We start from the raw sequence: 7,765 nt of genomic DNA on the forward strand, positions 1-7,765 counted from the left end.
GAAAATGTATAGCAGCCATTTTCTTGTGGTCTGTAGGCGGGACTGGCATACAGCACATTTTTTTTTCTATGCTTGAGGCAGAGTTAGTTCCTCTTCCTGTTTTCTTCTGTTACTTTTGCTTTGACATAGACCGGGACTGCACGTTTTTTATGTTTCTGGGGGTTCCCTGTAGGTTTCCCTCACCTGCTCTGCTATGTTTAGACATTACTCAGGTTTTTGGTGTCCGCAGTAATGGGAGGACAACGTTTTTCGCGGTCTTAAAGGGACAGTGCACAAAAAAAAAAATTGTTTTGCAAGTGGAAATGACGGCGGGACTCTCCGGGTCGCAGTTGCAGCCAGAGATTGTGGGTTTTCTCTAACGTCCTCCGAAAGTCGCCGCCCACTCATACAGTCTTCACCAATGAGTATTGACCTCTTATCCATAGGAGCAAGCTAGGCATAAGACTTGTTAAAAACAAAGCATTTACATAGACACACCTATGGGGGCTGTCCCACTGGTCCAATACCCCCCCTGCTATCAGCCATCCCAACTCAGTTTGTCTTCTGCCTAGTTAGGAGTGAGATAGGCTCTCCCTGTGCTGGGGCTACAGTCTCAGCCTTCTTCTTTTTTCTTTATGATTTTATTTCAGGGAATGTGTTTTTTCTTCACATTACTAGCTGTTTATTTCTCAGCTTTTAGTTAGTCACTTCTTCAAGCTGATGATGGACTGGTCATCCTGGTTCTCCAGGACAGAGGGCCTTATGGAATCCCAGGCCGCCATCGAGCGTTTAGCAGGCTATGTGTTCGCCCTGGCCTCGCAAACGACCCATCCCTGTCCTCAGGGATGCAACCCTGCGAAGTGGCTACCTCGCCTGGACGTCTCCCCACGGTTCTACGTGCACTGTTAGCGTCCTGCGCTTTGGCTGACGGCACCCCTGCCATCTGAGGGTGGGCGGTTTCCCGTCGATGAGAGGCACCCCATGCCATCGGGTACAGGTAAGTTTATTCTGTGTGGGGCCTCTGTCTGGGGCTGGCAGTCCTGTGTGTCTGTGTTATCCCCTCATGTCTGTGCGTTTTTTGGGCTCCCTGATCCCGGTCCCGGTCCCTGCGGGGGTTTTTTCTCACAGCCTGTGCGCTGTGTGGGTTGTGGGGGTCCCTCTCCTGTGTCACTTTAGGGTGCTTTGGGAGGTACAGACATAAACATGTCTGACTTTACTGTGGGCGCTTATACAGCATTGTATGTGGTGTATTTTTGCGCCTTGCGGCGCCATCTTGTGTGTGGAAAAACGCTCGTTCTGAGCACATGTCGGCAGCCATTTTCCCGAAGCCTCCCATACTTTCCATAGGCAACCATTTTTCCTTGGCCTAAAGTCTCTGTTTAGTCTCTTGCAATGAAATCACTTCCTCCTTCTGTTCAGGAGAGATCGGCTGCGGTGGTAACACTTTGTGGGGGTCTGTCTGCTGTCCTTTTTTTTGTGCAAATACTTTTGGCTATCAGTTTATTCCTGCTTAGGGGTCTGTTTGTCACAGTCTTGTAGCGGTGTGCTGCGGGGGTCCACGGCGCGCTTAAAGGGCCAGTACCACAAAAAAAAAAAAACTTTTTTACTATGGAATCTCAAGGACAGTGTCACGGCACCCCGGACACAAAAGGGTTAAAACCGTTTAGGAGATCTTCCCCTTCCAGAGCTACAGGCACAGCTACTTGCAGGACACCAAACTCCCGAACTGGAAACCAAGGAATGATGCAAACAGTGTAGCTGGAACCTTATGAATGCTGCATACAGCTGAATAGGAAAAACCATATGAAGGGTTTACACTCCTAGCAGTCAAACTGGAACAGTATACAATAAATCCCCCCAATAACGAGACAAAGCTCCGAGTTGAGGGTAAAACAGGAACAACATTTATTGGAAGAACACAGCACATTTTTATACAGAATTTGGAACATCCTTCCCCCAACAACTGCTTTCCCATTGGTCAATTGCACAGTACCTGCAGTTCCCCATAAAGTCCTCTCCAGCCATGCAAATGAGGGCTTGAAAATGAGTCAGCAGTGATTGGTCAGATAGCTTGACCAGAAGGACTGCCATATGCAAGGAGACAGAAGCCCCCAGGGGGTAATCAATGTACACAATAGCCAGACACAGAACAATGGTTCCCTAACGAGCCCTCAATGTACATTACTCTGAGTGTCAATACATCTCTTAGCAGACAGCAGGCAAGTTCATTAGCACACCCGACAATAGGTGAATGGAGAGCCACCTCAGACAGTCCGTCTCCTCATTGGACTTCCTGGAATGACCATATTAGGAGTGCACTTCCTGTGCCTTACAGTTTACAGGAATAAGGTTTAGCTTCCAGGATAGAGGCAAGACTCCATTAGCCACATGGTTAAAGAAACACAAAAAGACACAAAAATGCATAACTCCCAGTCTACTGAACGGAACCCCCACATTCAACCCATCCCCAGATAGCCTGGATCTGAGCGCTCAACATATCCAAACAGAGCTCAGATGCCACAAACACAGTCAAATCGCCATGGGGTTTACGTTTAGCATGGGCTGATGAGAGGGTCCATAGTCACATTGCAGGAGGCGAGCAACCAGGCTTCTCCAATGCCCAGTGGCGAGATTGGTCTCGTCACAGACAGCAAATTTCCCCCAGCCTTAGTGGGCGATTCAGGTTCCTCTGAATCTTCTGCTCTGACTACTTTGTCTGCTGCAGTGGCAACTTTGATGTCCAAAGTGGATATTCTGATGACTGAACAAGCTAATAGAAAAAGGCCTAGGGTTTCTTTTTCTTCTGATTCTGAATCTGACATGGTTGCCGTAGGTAGCGTGCCCCTTGCAGGGTCTCAATCTTCTCAGTCTGAGGGGGAGGCGGAGGTTGCAAGGGTGGATGATTCCCCCACCGTGCAGCTATGGACGCGCTAATTCTTGCTATTAAGGAAACACTACATTTAGAGGATGAGCCCAATACAGATTTGCGCTGGTGTGTGGCTCCTCAGGTGGATCACACTGTGGCCAGATTGAACAAGGCCACTCTGGTACCCACCGAAGATTCTCCGGTGTTTAGGGATCCTACGGATAGGAGGTTGGAATCCCTTGCCCGCCATGCCTACATGGTGGTGGGTTCCATGCTGAAACCTATTTTCGCCTCTGTCATGGTGGCGGATTGGACCAAGGTGCTGAGACGCACCCTCGTGGCTGATTCTGCCCCCCCTACTACCGTGGAGATGGTGGACCAGATTTATCAAGGGGTCATGTATTTGTGCGATGCGGCCTTGAATGAGGCCCCATTAGCTGCGCGCCTGTCCAGTCTCGCGGTGATTAACCGTCGCCTGATATGGTTGAAAACCTAGTCGGCTGACTAGACTTCCAGGAAAACGGTGGCTGACATCTCGCCTTTTTGGGGAATCCCTGGATGAACTGGTTAAAGGGGTTACTGGGGGCAAAAGCACTCTGCTGCCCCAGAATCCTAAGGGCAAGTTTTTTCCGCTGTAAGCGGGGCCCCTCCTTTAAACCAAATCAGGGGTCCTTTCATGCCTTCAAGGCACAGAACAAGGGAAAACCCTTCAAGGGCCAGGGTGTCCTGGGCGGGCAAACCAAAATCCGACCAGGCTGGTACGGCGGCCCAGTCCGCCTCTGCCTGAAGGGGCACCCTCACCCGTTTCAGGGGTGGGGGGACATTTGCACGGTTTCCTCCAACCTTGGCTGCTCCGAATTCCGGACAGGTTGGTTCAGGAAATCATTCGATCAGGATACAAGATCGAATTCCTTTTGCGGCCGGCGGACAGATTCTTTCCCTCAAATCTTCATTTGACCCCAGGGCGGTTACAGGACCTGGATCAAGCGGTGCAGGATCTCCTCGCCAAGGGGTGATCGTCCCGGTGCCTCATCAGGACAGGTTTTGGGGTTTTACTCAAATCTCTTCACTGTGCCCAGAAAGGAGGGCAAGGTGCATCCGATTCTGGACTTAACTTCCTCACATCCGCGCTACAGCCTATATACGGCTGCAGCGCGGACTTGAATTTTCGGGAGGCCGTTTTTAAACGGCCTCCCAGAAACAGTCTCCCCGCGCGCTCCCGCGAGCGCGCATCAGGGAAAATCTGTGTCGGCCGTGTCCCTTGGACACAGCCGATCACAGATCGTGGTGAATGGCCAATCACAGCGGCCATTCACCACGTGATCAGACTCTAAATGAGAGATGATCTCATATGTAAACATATGAGATCATCTCTCATCGCCAGCGCTCCTTCCTCACACGGAGCCTGCAGTGTGAGGAAGGAGGGAGAGCCGCCCAGCGCTGGGGACAAAGAAGAATGTAATCAGGGCACCGATCACCAGTGCCCTGATTACACAAGGTAAAAAAAACATACACTCAGTGCCCACAGTGCCCGCCATCAGTGCCCCCCATCAGTGCCCACAATCAGTGCCCATAGTGCTGCCAGTCAGTGCCCATCAGTGCCTGCTCATCTAGGCACTGATGAGCACTGACTGGCAGCACTATGGGCACTGAGTGTGGGCACTGATGGTGCTGCCCATCAGTGCTCATCAGTGCCACCCATCAGTGTCCATCAGTGCCACCCGCCAGTGCCCATCAGTGCCATCCGCCAGTGCCCATCAGTGCCGCCCGTCAGTGCTGCCTCTCAGTGCCTAGCAGTGCCACCTCTCAGTGCCACCTCTCAGTGCCCAGCAGTGCCACCTCTCAGTGCCCATCAGTGCCGCCTATCAGTGCTCATCAGTGCCGCCTATCAGTGCTCATCAGTGCCGCCTATCAGTGCCGCCTATCAGTGCTCATCAGTGCGGCATATTAGTACCTCCTCATCAGTGCCCATAAGTGCCACCTCATCAGTGCCCATAAGTGCCACCTCTATAGTGCCCATCAGTGCAGCCTATCAGTGCCGCCTCTTCAGCGCACATCAGTGAAGGAGAAAAATTTATTTATTTTCAAAATTTACTCGCAGAAAATAAGAAAAACTTTTTTTTTTTTTCAAAATTTTCTGTCTTTTTTCTTTTTTTTTGTAAAAAATAAAAAAACCCAGAGATGATTAAATACCACCAAAAGAAAGCTCTATTTGTGTGAAAAAAATGATAAAAATTTCATATGGGTACAGTGTAGCATGACCGCGCAATTGTCATTCAAAGTGTGACAGCGCTGAAAGCTGAAAATTGGCCTGGATGGGAAGGGGGTTTAAGTGCACAGTAGGCAAGTGGTTAAAGACTCTGAACCGCTTTGTACGCATTCGGAAGTTCCGCATGGAATCTCTCCGCTCGGTGGTAGCCTCCCTGAGTCCAGGCGAATTCCTGGCCTCTATCGACCTGAAGGATGCGTATTTACACATCCCCATTTTCAAAGGTCATCAGAGGTACCTCCGATTCGCTATCGCGGAGGAACATAATCAGTTTGTGGCTTTATCTTTCGGTCTCGCTTCGGCTCCAAGGGTGTTTACCAAAGTGCTGGCTTCTGTTCTGGGCCTGTTACGGGCACAGGGCATTGCGGTCTTGGGATATCTGGACGATCTCCTGTTAAGATCGAGTGCCAGTCAGAGCCTGCTGCGCGATCTGTCCACTACAGTTCAGACGCTTCAGGAGTTCGGATGGACCATCAACGTGCAGAAGTCGACTTTGTCTCCTTCGTTTCGTCTCCCATACTTGGGAATGGTTCTGGACTCTGCTCAAGCAAAGGTGTTCCTGCCGGAGGACAAACTCCGGACCCTACAGAACGAGGTCAGGGCCCTCAGGGAACACGGATTCTCGTCACTCAGGACCTGTATGCGGTCCCTGGGGTTGATGGTGTCGGCCTTCGAGGCCATACCCTTTGCACAGTTTCACACGAGGTCTCTCCAAGCGGAGATCCTGGCCAGATGGGACAGGCTGCCTCAGTCCTTGGATCTGAGGATGTCTCTGAGTCACCAAACCAGAATGGATCTTCTGTGGTGGCTTCAGTCCCCGGCGGTGGCGGACGGAAAATCCTTCCGGCCGTTACTGTGGACAGTAATTACCATGGATGCCAGCCTGTCGGGCTGGGGTGGAGTCCTGGGCAACCTGTCTGCCCAGGGTACTTGGTCGGTGGAGGAATCCTCCCTCCCCATCAACATATTGGAATTGAGAGCGATCAGGCTGTGCCTGCTCCGTTGGTCGGATCGTCTCCAGGGCCGTCCTGTTCAGGTGCAGATAGACAATACCACTGCAGTGGCTTACATCAATCACCAAGGGGGCACCAGGAGTGCCCGGGCGGCCCAGGAAGTGACCAGCATTTTGTCTTGGGCCGAGACGCATTTCCCGGCGATTTCAGCAGTTCACATTCCGGGTGTAGAGAATTGGCAGGCCGATTATCTGAGCCACCAGACCCTGGACCAGGGGGAATGGTCCCTGCACCCAGAGGTATTTCAAATGCTGTGTGCGAAATGGGGATTCCTGGATGTGGATCTGTTCGCGTCTCGGCTAAACAACAAGGTGGAAAGGTTTGTGGCAAGAACGTGCGAACCTCTAGCAGACGCCTCGGATGCGCTGGTGGTGCCTTGGCATCAGTATCATCTGATATACGCCTTTCCTCCGATTCAGTTGTTGTCCAGGTTCCTTCGCAGGTTGGCCTCGGAACCAACATTGGTGATTCTGGTGGCGCCGGTTCTGGTACGCGGACATCGTTCACCTGGCCGTCGAGCCTCCATGGCGGCTGCCAATGCGAGAAGATCTACTGTCTCAGGGACCGATCTTCCATCCTGCTTTACAGTCGCTGGCTTTAACGGCATGGCTGTTGAAAGCCAGGTCCTGAGAGACAGGGGTCTTTCCTCAGAGGTCATTCCTACCTTACTCAAGGCTAGAAAAGCCCCATCTGGTAAGATTTATTACCGTACATGGAAAGCTTATTTTGCCTGGTGTGAGTCCAGGGGCTTCTCTCTTTGTTCATACTCGGTGGCGAGAGTGTTGGCTTACCTTCAGTCTGGTGTGGACCAGCACCTTGCGTTGGCCACGATTAAGGGCCAGGTATCTGCACTGGCTGTCCTTTTCCAGCGCCCCTTGGCGTCTGCTTCTTTGATTCGCACCTTCATTCAAGGTGTGGGTCACTTGGCCCCTCCTCGAAGGGCGCCCTTACCTCCATGGGACTTGAACTTGGTTCTGTCCGTGTTACAACGTTCCCCATTTGAAAACATCAGGGAAATCTCGTTAACTCTGCTGTCTAAAAAGGTTGCCTTTCTTGTGGCGATCACTGCTGCTCGCAGAGTGTCGGCGTTAGCAGCCTTGTCTTGCCGCTCCCCTTACCTGGTGGTTCATAGGGATAAGGTGGTCTTGCGACCTAACCAGTCCTTTCTTCCAAAGATGGTCTCTGATTTTCACCTTAATGAGGACATTGTTTTGCCTTCGCTCTGTGCGAATCCCAAGCATCCTAAGGAGGTTGCTTTGCATTCCTTGGATGTTGCCAGGGCGATCAGGGTTTACCTGTCAACTGAATCCTTTCGGAAATCAGATTCCCTCTTTGTCCTTCCTGAGGGACCTCAGAAGGGTATGGCTGCGTCTGCGGCGACCATTTCGAAATGGATCAGACAGACATCTTGCAACTGGTTAGCATCTTGCGAGGGTTAGCATCTTGCGACTGGTGAGTATATTTGCAACTGGTGAGTATCTTGCGACTGGAGAGATTCTTTGCGATTGGTGAGTATCTTGCGACTGGTGAGTATCTTGCGACTGGAGAGATTATTTGCGATTGGTGAGTATCTTGCGACTGGTGAGATTCTTTGCGACTGGTAAGTATCTTGCGACTGGTGATCTTTGCGACTGGTGA

This window comes from Pelophylax lessonae (genome assembly GCF_965119305.1).
Source record: "Pelophylax lessonae genome assembly, chromosome: 12".
NCBI lineage: Eukaryota > Metazoa > Chordata > Amphibia > Anura > Ranidae > Pelophylax > Pelophylax lessonae.